At 39.1% G+C, this 12,877-nt stretch overlaps 1 long non-coding RNA gene across 2 annotated transcripts in view; it reads left to right on the forward strand.

The window, feature by feature from the left end:
• The first annotated feature begins 2,868 nt into the window (after positions 1 to 2,868).
• LOC105475060 (uncharacterized) overlaps positions 2,869 to 12,877 on the forward strand; it is a 54,390-nt gene continuing 44,381 nt past the window's right edge. For both annotated transcript variants that reach the window (XR_011624884.1, XR_011624885.1), the window contains exon 1: positions 2,869 to 12,813. This is a non-coding gene — a long non-coding RNA (uncharacterized lncRNA). The remainder of the gene's footprint in view (positions 12,814 to 12,877) is intronic.

Genomic DNA, 12,877 nt, shown 5'->3' on the forward strand with positions numbered 1-12,877 from the left:
TCCTCCTCATGTCTGAGGAAGTCATACCAGATATGAGCCTTAGACTGTCCATTCCAAGGAACAGTGAGAGGTCGTATAGTTACAAATGGAATTCTGTAAAATAGGATAGGTGAGGAAAAAGCCCTTTTTAATATCTACTATGTGCCAGTACCTTAAGTGCTAGATATATGCAAATGACAGGTCCCTACCCTTAAGCAGCCAAGAGCCTGTGAGAGTAAGACAGATTAAAACCACTAATAAACTGATGTTATAAATAGTGAGGGAATTATGGTGGTATACAGATTGCAGATAAAAGAATTCTTCCTGGGAAGTTTTAGAAAAACTTCACAGTAGGATGTGTTGCAGACAACTGGAGAGAGGGATCACGGAGGTGATGAGGAGGAGTCAGTAAAAAATAAATACATGTACTCAATCTAAAATCCTCTCCAATAAGCTGAAATGCTTTTGCAGATAAGACTGACACACACTGACATACACACAAAACAGAGATAAAAATTTATGCTAGTACTTTATAAAAGGTCAAAGTGAACATAGTATTTCATACCGATTTAGTAACTACTATATAAAATAATCTACCAGTAATTCTGGGTAGAAACAGTACAGTAATTAATGATTTCAGATGAACTAATTTAAGAGGACCACATACAAGGAAAAACATAACCTGCCCAAAACTATGGCATAGCAAATAAATGATCTTAGGAAACGAGGTCCCACAAATATTTAAGAAACATTTATGGACCAAGAAAATGTAGAAAGTCATATTTGTATATATTCTGGAAGATGTGAGAGTCCAATGGTGAGCTGTATGAAGATGAATTGGACACAGTTCATACTCCCAGAGGAATCTAGTAAAGAAGACAAACAGGGCCAGGTGTGGTGGCTCACTCCTTTAATCCTAGCACTTTGGGAGGACGAGGCGGGTGGATCACCTGAGGTCAGGAGTTCAAGACCAGCCTGACCAACATGGTGAAACCTCGTCTCTAGTAAAAATCCAAAGGAAAAAAAAAGTTAGCCAAGCGTGGTGGCGGGCACCTGTAGTCCCAGCTACTCAGGAGGCTGAGGCAGGAGAATCGCTTGAATCTGGGAGGCAGAGGTTGCAGTGAGCTGAGATTGCTCTGTTGCACTCTAGCCTGGGTGACAAGACTGAAACTCTGTCTCAAAAAAAAAAAAGAAAAAAACAGATTTTAAATTCCTCAAGGAGCAAATGAAGGAGTGGACTTTTGCCCAGGACAGCTTAATATGGAAGTCACCAGCAAGTTTTCAAATAGGAAGATTAGCTACACTGGGTCTGTGTGGCTTTTAGATCTCTAAACGTGTATCTTGGAGAAGGACAGCAAACCAGATAGAAGGGCTTGTTTTTATTTATTTATATATATATAATTTTAAAAAATTCTTCTTTTAAATACTAAGAAGGACTTCTAAGACCTAATCCTAAGGTACAGTACTCAATCTACATGTGTTGCCACTTTTCCTGTATTGGCTGTTTGTTTTTAAAACTGAAATTTAGAATGGTGGATTTTAAGCATTGTGGATATGCTTAATGCCACAGAACTGTACACTTAAAATGACTAGTAGTAAATTTTATGTGTATTACCATGATATAAAAAAAATTTTTTTTAAACTGGTGTTTAACCATTTTATGAGTAGTATTTTCTTGATTCTCTTGAAGCTCAGTTTTACATCTTTCTCCTTTATTTACGACTTAAGTTGCTCTTAAATTTAAGAATCAAGGTGTTAGCTATGTATACTTTCCCTTATCACAAAATCTGCTAACAATTTGAATTTGGAATGTGCAATTTGTGAAACACAGCCTTCTTAAGAATGTGCATGTTTGTTCCATGGGTATATTGCATGATGCTGAGGCTTGGGGTATGATTGATCCCATCACCCAAGTACTGAACATAATACCTAATAGTTTTTCAACCCTTGCTCTCCTCCCTCTAGCAGTCCCCAGCAACTGTTGTTGCCATCTTTATGTCCATGAATACCTAGTGTTCAGCTCCTACTTATAAGCAAGAACATGAGGTATTTGGTTTTCTGTTCCTGTGTTAAGTCACTTAACATAATGGCCTCTAGCTTCATCCATGTTGCTGCAAAAGACATGATTTGATTCTTTTTATGCCTGCATAGTATTCCATGGTGTATATGTACATATTTACTTTATCCAATCCACTATTCATGGGCCGCTAGGTTGATTTCCATGCCTTTACTATTGTGAATAGTGCTGCAGTGAACCTATGAGTGCATGTGTCTTTATAACGGAACGATTTACATTCCTTTGAGTATATACCCAGTAACAGGACTGCTGGGTCAAGTGGTAGTTCTGAGTTCTTTGAGAAATCTCCAAACTGCTTTCCACAGTGGCTGGTCTAATTTACATTCACACCAACAGTGTATTAACATTCCTTTTCTCTGCAGCCTCACCAGCATCTGCTGTTTTTTGACTTTTTTTTTTTTTTTTTTTTTTTTGAGATGGAGTCTCGCTTTGTCGCCAGGCTGGAGTGCAGTGGCGCGATCTTGGCTCACTGCAACCTCCGCCTCCTTGGTTCAAGTGATTCTCCTGCCTCAGCCTCCTAAGTAGCTGGGACCATAGGCATGCACCACCACGCCCGGCTAATTTTTGTATTTTCAGTAGAGACGGGGTTTCACGATGTTGGCCATCATGGTCACAATGTTGGCCATGATGGTCTCAATCTCTTGACCTCGTAATCTGCCCGCCTCGGCCTCCCAAAGTCCTGGGATTACAGGCATGAGCCACCGTGCCCAGCCTGTTGTTTTTTGACTTTTTAATCACCATTCTGACTGGTGGGAGATGGTATCTCATTGTGGTTTTAATTTGCATTTCTCTGCTGATTAGTGATGGTAAGTATTTCTTCATATGTTTGTTGGCCACTTGTATATCTTCTTTTGAGAAGCACCTGTTCATGTCTTTTGCCCGTTTTTTAATGGGGTTGTTTTGTGCTTGTTCAATTGTTTACATTCTTTATAGATTCTGGATATTAGACCTTTGTTGGATGCATAGTTTGTGAATATTTTCTCCCATTCTGTAGGTTGTCTGTTTACTCTGTTGATAGTTTCTTTTGCTGTGCAGAAGCTCTTTAGTTTAATTAGATAGTCCCACTTAAACCAATTTTTGTTTTTGTTACAGTTGTTTTTGAGAAGTTAGCGTACATTCTTTTCCAAGGCCAGTGTCCAGAACGGTGTTTCCTAGATTTTCTTCTAGAATTCTTATACTTTGAGGTCTTACATTTAAATTTTTAATCTATCTATTGTTAATTTTTGAAAGGTACAATCCAGTTTCATTCTTCCACATGTTGCTAGCTAGCCATCCCAACACAATTGAATAGGGAGTCCTTTCCCTATTGCTTTTTTGCTGTTGTAGATTTTCTTGAATATAAGATGGTTGTGCAGCTTTATATCTGGTTTTTCTATTCTATTCCCATTTGTCTCTGTGTCTCTTTTTGTACCAGTACCATGCTGTTTGGGTTACTGTAACCTATTAGGATAGTTTCAAGTCAGGTAATATGATACCTCCAACTTTGTTCCCTTTGCTTAGGATTGTTTTAGCTATTCCTGCTCTTTTTTGGTTCCATGTAAATTTCAGAATAGCTTTTTTCTAGTTGTGTGAAAAATGACATTGGTAGTTTGGTGAGAATAGCATTGAATCTGTAGATTGCTTTGGGCAGTATGGCTACTTTAATGATATTGATTCTTCCAGTCTGAGCATGAAATGTTTTTCCATCTGTTTGTGTCATCTGTGTTTGTAGTTCTCCTTGTAGCAGTCTTTCACCTCCTTGGTTAGAAGTGTTCTTAGGTATCTCTCTCTCTCTCTCTCTCTCTCTCTTTGTGTGTATGTGTGTGTTGTACATGGGATTGCATTCTTGAGATGGCTTTCAACTTGAATGTTACTGGAATATAGAAATGCTACTGTTTTCATATGTTGATTTTATATCCTCAAACTTTACTGAAGTTGTTTATCAGTTCTAGGAGCTTTTTGATGACAGCTTTAGGGGTTTTTTTTTTTTTTTTTTAGACAGACTCTCACTCTGTCACCCAGACTGGAGTGCAATGGCGCAATCTTGGCTCAATGCAACCTCCACCTCCCGGGTTCAGGTGATTCTCCTGCCTCAGCCTCCTGAGTAGCTGGGATTACAGGCATGCGCCACCATGCCTGGCTAATTTTTTTTTTTTTTTTTTTTTTTGTATTTTTAGTAGAGATGGGGTTTCACCGTGTTGGTCAGGCTGGTCTCGAACTCCTGACATCATGATCCTCCCACCTTGGCCTCCCAAAGTGCTGGGATTACAGGCGTGAGCCACCACACCCAGCCAGCTTTAGGGTTTTTTAGGTATAGAATCATATCATCCATGAAGACAGATAGTTTCACTTCTTCTTTGCCTATTTGGATGCCTTTCTTTCTTTCTCTTGCCCGATTGCTCTGGCTAGCACTTCTAGTACTGTGGTGAATATGAGTGGTAAGAGAAGGCATCCTTGTCTTACTCCAGTTCTCAAGGAAAATGCTTCCAGTTTTTGCTTGTTTAGTATGATGTTAGCTGTGGGTTTGTCATAGATGGCTCTTATTATTTGGATTATGTTCCTTTTAGAGAGGAGGCGGTTAGGGGTTGGCTAGGCAATTAGGGAAGGTCTTTGGAGAAGAACAACACTTTTGGGACCACAGCTGCACTGCCCCTGTTATGTAGCAAGCACGTGGAAATGTGGTGAAGAGCTTCCTCTTACACCAGGATGTTTGCCCAAGAAGGGAGTGTCCCAACTTAGGCGCAGGTGCAGTAAATAAACGTAACGTCCTTAACTTGACCCAGCTCATTATATATACATAGTTAACATGACATCTGCATGGTAGTTTCACCCCCCTCTGCCAAGTGGGCTTTTCTGTGATGTTTATGGGTAATAACGAAGATGGAGTAACCTTGGACAAGAATGCACCTGTGCAGAAAGAAGTGGGATCAGGAAGCAACCAGGACGTAGAGGGTTGTGCAAGATGCAAATGAGAAAAACGCCCTTGGAAAGGGGGGACAAAAACCCCTGGGGACAAGCCCATAGGCATCAGCCCACTTTCAAGCCTTGCTGCTGAGAGCTTTTCCTGTTGCTTAATAAAAATCTATGCCCTACTTACTCTCTGGTGTCCATGAACCTCATTCCTCTTGGTCATGGGACAAGAACTTGGAACTCACCGAACTATGGGAGTGAAGGAGCCACAACACCTTGATGCATAGTTTCTTGAGGATTTTTATTATGAAGGGATATTAGATTTTATCAAAAGCTTTTTTTGTGTGTCTGTTGAGATGATTATATTGTTTTTGTTTTACTTCTGTTTATGGGCTGAATCACATTTATTGATTTGCACATGTTGAGCTAACTGTGCTTTCTGGGAATGAAGCCTACTTGATCGTAGTAAATTAACTTTTTGATGTGCTGTTGTATTCAGTTTGCTAGTATTTTTGTTCAGGATCTTTGCATCTGTGTTCATCAGGGATACTGGCCTATAGTTTTCTCTTTTTTTGTGTGTGTGTGTCTTTGCCAGGTTTTGGTGTCAGGGTGATGCTGGCTTCATAGAATGATTTAGGAAGAGGTTCTTCCCTGATTTTTTTTTTTTTTTAAATAGTTTAAGTAGAATTGGTACCAGCTCTTCTTTGTGTGTCTAGTAGAATTCTGCTGTGAATCCATCTGGTCTGGGGCTTTTATTGGCTTATAGATACTTTTTTTTGTCACTGATTTCAATTTCAGAACTTGATATTGGTCTATTCAGGGTTTGGATTTCTCCTTGATTCAATCTTGGGAGATTGTGTGTTTCTAGGAATGTGTCCATTTTCTCTTGATTTTCTAGTTTGTGTGCATAGAGGTGTTCATAATAGTCTTTGAGGATCTTTTGTATTTCTGTGGGATTGGTGGTAATATCACCTTTGTCATTTATTTATTTAGAGACAGGGTCTCACCCTTTTGCCCAGGCTGGAGTGCAGTGCCATAATCATGGCTCACTGAAGTCTCAACCTCCCTGGGCTCAGGTAATCCTCCCACTTCAGCCTCCCAAGTAGCTAGGACTAAGTGCATGCCACCTTGCCTAGCTAACTTCTGTAGAGACAGGGTTTCATCATGTTACCCAGCCTGGTCTTGAACTCCTGGGCTCAAGTGATCCACCTACCTTGTTCTTCTAAAGTGCTAGGATTACAGGCATGAGCCGACATGCCTGGCCACCTTTGTCCTATCTAACTGCTTATTTGGATTATCTCTCTTTTTTCTTTGTTAATCTAGGTAGTGGTCTGTGATCTTTTTTATCCTTCAGAAGACCAATTTTTGGTTTTGTTGATTCTTTGTATGGACTTTTGGGTCTGAATTTTGTTTGCTTCTGCTCTGAAATAACTAAAATTTATTTTCTTCTGCTAGCTTTGGGGTTCTTATTTTTCTAGTTCCTCTATGTGTGATGTTAGGTCATTAATTTGAGATTTTTCTAACATTTCGAGTATAGTTTTTGCTATATCTTAGATATTTTGGTATGTTGTCTTTCTATTTTCATTTCTTTCAAAGAATTTTTTGATTTCTGCCCCAATTTTCTTGTTTACCCAAAAGTCCTCTGGGACTAAGTTGTTTAATTTCCGTGTAATTGTGTGGTTTTGAGCAATCTTCTTGGTATGGTTGGTATGATTTTGATTTTTTTTTAGTTTATTAAGACTTGGTTTATAGCCGGTATGTGGTTGATCTTGGAGTATGTTCCCATGTGCAGATAAGAATGTGTCTTGTGGCAAACTAAAGCAGGAACACAAAACCAAATACTGTATATTCTCATTTGTAAGTGAGAACTGAACAGTGAGAACACATGGACACAGGGAGGGGAACAGCACACACGAGGGCCTGTCGGCGGGGTCAGGGGCTAGGGGAGGAAGAGTATCAGGAAAAATAGCTAATGCATGCTGGGCTTAATGCCTAGGTGATGGGTTGACAGGAGCAGCAAACCTCCATGGCACACGTTTACCTAGGTAACAAACCTGCACATCCTGCATATGTACCCCGGAACATAAAATAAGAATGTATATTCTGTGATTGATAGGTGGAGTATTTTATAGATGTCTGTTAGGTCCAACTGGTCAAATGTCAAATGTCAGTTTAGAATTTCTTTGTCAGTTTTTTACCTTGATGATCTTTCTAATGTTGTCAATGTGGTGTTGAAGTCTTCCACTATTATTGGGTGGGTGTCTTAATTCTTTTTGTAGATCTAGAAGTACTTGTTTTATGAATCTTGTTGCTCCAATGTTGTGTGCTTATATATATTTAGGATAGTTACGTCGTCTTGTTGAATTGAACCCTTTATCATTGTATTATATAATGCCCTTCTTTGTCCTTTTTTTACTGTTGTTGGTTTACAGTCTGTTTTATCTGATATAAAAATAGTGACCCCTACTCTTTTGTTTTCCATTGCATGACAGATCTTTTCCCAAACTTTACTGAGTCTGTGGGTGTCCTTATGTGTGAGATTGGTCTTTTGAAGACAGCAGATGGATAGGTCTTGCTTTTCTAATCCAACTTGTCATTCTGTGCCTTTTAAGTGGGGGCATTTAGACCATTTACATTCAAGATTAATATTGATATGTGAGGTTTTGTGGATCCAGAATTTTAAATGTCTGTTTCCTTCCCTGTGCTGAGAGATATGGCCATGTTACCTTCCTGAGATTGTCTAATATTTCATTCTGTTACTTGCTGGGCTAATAATAAAGGACACATTGATACCTGACAAATATTCATCTTTCCTTGCCAACTTCATATATTGCAGAATCTTATAGTAGCCCTATTTGAGGATGGTTGGACTTTCCATCCCTGTCATGGAATGGGGAATATATTCCTAGAAAAGAGGGGTTTTGTTGTTTTTTGTTTTTTGTTTTTTGTTTTTTTAAATTGGGGCCTTTTTGGCGTAGAAAAGTGCTAACAACTTAAAAGAGGGAAAAAACAACACCTCAGCAGCATAATGAGAAAATTTGGGATTAGAGAAAGATGTTTTGTTTCTATTTTTAAAAATAACAGGATGGCGAAAGACAGATAAGTTGATCTCTTTTTAATTAAACTAAAGCAATAGGACATTTTAAGTGAATATGGAAGTGATGTGCCAGGGAGTGTGTTACTTAAAAAACATCTTGAGGCTGGGCGTGGTGGTTCACGCCTGTAATCCCAGCACTTTGGGAGGCTGAGGCGGGCAGGTCACTTGAGGTCAGGAGTTTGAGACCAGCCTGGCCAACATGGTGAAACCCCATCTCTACCAAAAATACAAAAATTAGCCAGGCGTCGTGGCAGGCCCTTGTAATCCCGGCTACTCAGGAGGCTGAGGCAAGAGAACTGCTTGAACATGGGAGGAGGAGGTTGCAGTGAGCTGAGATTGTGCCACTGTACTCCAGCCTGGGTGACAGAGTGAGACTCCAGCTTAAAAAAAAAAAAAAAAAAAAGCTTGAATAATTAAAAATTTTACCTGTCTACCAGAAAGAGATGTGACTGCACTGTTAACCACATTGTTGCCAAATGAGTAAAATGTGTAAAAGATTTTAATACCAGTCCTCTTTTATTCATTAAAGTCTTTTTGTGGCTCGTTAATTTTAATGGTATAATCTAGTTCTGATTGAAGTGCACCTGAATGCAGTTAGTGCCTCATCAGTCCTGATGAGTTCCAAGTAATTCAGGCCCTGTCTGCAGTGTTCACAAATTGTGTCTATATTGACATCTGTTTTATGCATGTTTGCACATGTCTTCAGCAGCACAGTTTTATAATACAGGAGCCCAGTGTCTTCCTTTTTGGCCCCATCTACATTATTTAAAAGAGTTTTCTATTTTCATAATTACTTTTATGCCAAAAACAAGTTTTATGCAAACAAAGAATTTGTGATGATGCCAAATTTTGGCATTCAGGTTGAATATAGATACAGTTTATGAGTCTAATACACTTTTGAAGAATAGGGAATCTCATGTATGTAGTAAAAAGTAAATGATAATATCATTTCATTGTATTTCCACTGTAACTCTAAGTTTCATGAAGCTATTAAAAAACTTCTTAAATCCTGCTTTTACAGTTTCATAATTACATGCCTCAAACTAGGTTTACTCATTTTCAGATATAGATTATGTTTGCTGAATGAATACATGATTAATTATGGGTACACCTCTTTAATCCTTCATTTCTTGTGTGGGTGTTTTCACAGCACTCAGATAAGTGATTAGTTGAACATGGTCAAACAGTCTAACCCCATTTCCACCCTAGGGTGAATAGAGCTTTCTCTGGTGATGCTGAACGTTTATTCATCAGTTATGATCTCAGTCTTTTTTTGTTTGTTTGTTTTTGGAAATGAAGTTTCACTCTTGTTGTCCAGGCTGGAGTGCAGTGGCATGATCTTGGCTCACTGCATCCTCCACCCCCCAGGTTCAAGCAATTCTCATGCCTCAGCCTCCCAAGTAGCTGCCACCACGCCTGGCTAATTTCTTGTATTTTTAGTAGAGACAAGGTTTCACCATGTTGGCCATGCTGATCTCGAACTCTTGACCTCAGGTTATCCCCCTGCCTCTGCCTCCCAAAGTGCTGGGATTACAAGTATGAGCCACTGCTCCTGGCCCAGTTATGATTTCTTAATTCCCCTTTTTTAGGTTCCATGATAACCATTTGCCTTCTCTGTATTTAAAAAAAAAAAAAAAAAAAAGTGTTTTTTTACAGAAAGGGTAAAATGAAGTTGGTTCAGCATCCTTTTCTGAATCATCCAATTCCAATCTTGCCTCCTGGGTGGTTCTTTGGTTTCATTTTACAGATGGCTGATCTCCACTTTGTGCAGATTTTTCTAGTTTAATTTTCAGATGGAAGTCTTATTAACTGACCTTAACGTTTTTTTGAGGGTTTTGAGGCCCCCTCATGTATTCTGTCTCCCAATAAAATTTTAAGCTCCTGGTTAGTTCCCTGCATAGATGAGAAATGAAATAAACAAATGACTATCAAATACATTAGATATTTTGTCATTTTAGAAGAAAGCTTTTCTCCATTAAAATTGAGTAATAGCTATATATCCCTGATTTGCACTTAAAAATTATGCTTGATTCAATTTTAAATTTCAAAAAGTTGGTATGAAGTAGTTTTTGACAATCAAAAGGAATGAAATTTTTTTTGTCTAGGGACTACAGTTGACCAGAGGGGTCACTGTTGTGAAAGGGGAGTCAATTTTGGGAGCAGAAAGGTAGAGCTGGCCAGGTGTGGTGGCTTATACCTATAAACCTAGCATTTTGGGAGGCTGAGGTGGGAGGATCACTTAAGGTCAGAGTTTAAGACCAGCCTAGGCAATGTAGTGAGACTTCATCTCTATATAAAAATATATATATATATATATATTTTTTTTTTTTTTTAAAAATTAGCCAAGCATGGTGGCACATACCTGTAGTCCCAGCCACTCAGGTGGCGGAGGCAGGAGGATTGCTTGAGCCCAGGAGATTGAGGCTGCAGGGAGCTATGATTGTGCCACTACATTCCAGCCTGGGCAACAGAGTGAGACCCTGTCTCAAAAACAAAACAACCAAAAAAAAAAAATAAAATAAAATAAAAAAAGGCTGTTTTTACATAGAGCAGGGAGCAGTGGGGAGTAAGAGACTTGGCTGCCTCCTGGTTCTTACTGTTAACTTGTTCTGTTGTAACTTGACAGAGATGTGATACAACCCTGGCCTGAGAGCATGTAATTGCAGGCTCAGGGCTGAATGTTTGGTTTACCCAATGAAGTAAGCCACCAAAGTCGACCAAAGTGATAGATGAAAGTGAGGGAAATTTAGAATAGATAATGGAGGAGGTTGAAGATGAGTAGCAGCAATGGGACTTTAGTTCATACCACTAACCTCCCTCTTCTAAGATGTTCCTTAGGATGTGAGACCAATGGAAGTCATGGAAGAGCTTTTCCCTGAAGTAAATTTGTATGATGCACAGTGGACTGTGGTGGCCATGAAAATATATAACAGAAATTCCCTCTTGTGGGGACCATAATTGACAAATAACCTCAGTTACTGCCCCTCTGGATGAACCATTGTGTTGACACTGAGGCCAGGCTTCCTGTAGTCTGTGTTCAGCTCATAACTGAGTAAAGTCCATTCTTGCCTTAGGAGATACAAAACTCTAAGAGTGGGTGTGAAGACGGCTGAATCCATTGGCCTGGTTGAAACTTTCTGGTCTGGGACTTTTCCTACCCCTTCTTGCCGCCTTCCCTCTCAGTCTAGCGTACTGATTTGAAAGTATCTACTTCTTATCCTTTCCCACAAAAATCACTTTCATGTTAAATCCTGTCTTAGTGCCTGCTTCTTGGCAGCCCAAAACACAGTTGATATTCTTGTTTAAGTCTCCTGGTTTTTTCTTGATACTTTGTGTACTTGTTCTATGGAATTCTAAGAGTAAGACATATTGCGTTTTTGTCTATTTCCTCTTGCAGTTCTGTTAGTTTTGGCATCATATATTTTGAAACTTGTTATTAGATGAGCACATATTTAGAATGTTTAAGTCTTAATGAATTTGACATGTGCATAATTATGAAATGCTCCCCTTTATGCTTTTTTTCTGGAGTATACTTTAGTAATAAAATAGAACACTCTTTCTTTTGATTGGTATTTTCACAGTATGTCTTTTTTCATCCTTTTACTTTTTGTGTCTTTATATTTAAAGTGAGTTCCCTGTACACAGGATATCATTGGTTTTTAAAATTTTTTCCCCAGCCTAATGGTCTCTGCCTTTTAAGTGGAGGGTTTGGACCAGCGATTGACACAATTTTTTTTTTTTTTTTCTGTAAAGAGCCACATACTACATATTTTGAGTTTTGTGGATGATACGGTCTTTTTTGCAGTTACTGAGATCTGCCATTGTAGTACAAAAGCAGCCACAGACAGTATGTAAATGAATGTATGGCTCCGATGAGTCAGATTTTGCCTGTAGCTCTAGTTTGTCTTTTTTTTTTTTTTTTTTTTTTTTTGAGACGGAGTCTCGCCCTGTTGCCCAGGCTGGAGTACAGTGGCACAATCTTGGCTCACTGCAATCTCTGCCTCCCAGGTTCAAGGAATTATCATGCCTCAGTCTCCTGAGTAGCTGGAATTACAGTCATGTACCACCATGCCCAGCTAATTTTTGTATTTTTGGTACAGATGAGGTTTGACCATGTTGGCCAGGCTGGTCTCAAACTCCTGACCTCAAGCAGTCCTCCCACCTCGGTCTCCCAAAGTGCTGGGATTACAAGCATGTGCCGTTGTGCCCAGCCAACTATTTATATTCGATGTAATTGTGGATATAGTTGGCTTTCCACAGATACTGTAATTTATTGCACTTATCCCAATGAAAAGAATTGTATTCTTCTTCCTTCATTTGGAATTAATTTATTGATGACTTTAAAGTGTTTTGTCAGAAGATTAATTTTTCCTCCCCTTTCCTATTAAAATAGAATCAGTTTTCTTTAAAAGTCTTGGAAGAAAGAGGTCTACTTCTGTGATGCAGTATGCTCCTAATAGGCACACTCTCCTACAGATAAGAACTATAAACTCTGATTAAATTTTTACAATTATACAGGAACTCTGGAGATGGGAAAAAAGCAGGTAGCTTTTGGAGAGTATTCAAATCTTAGAGGTTGAGATTGCACAAAGTACATTTCAAATTTTGCAGCATTAGCCTGCATAAGCCATAGATACAGTACAGCGTGGAGTGGCTAAGACTTCAATAGAGAACCAAGCTCTTTTCTGGCCTGGTAAACCAGGAGATGGAGCCTGGAATAAGCATAGCCACCAGAGGGGGTATTCTAGAGGAGAGACCCAGAGAAGTGGAGGTCCAGGTTCTCTGGATGAACTCTGCTCAAATCTTTACTTGAGGAGAGACCCAGAGAAGTGGAG

This window comes from Macaca nemestrina, chromosome 6 (assembly GCF_043159975.1).
Source record: "Macaca nemestrina isolate mMacNem1 chromosome 6, mMacNem.hap1, whole genome shotgun sequence".
NCBI classification, from domain to species: Eukaryota; Metazoa; Chordata; class Mammalia; order Primates; family Cercopithecidae; genus Macaca; species Macaca nemestrina.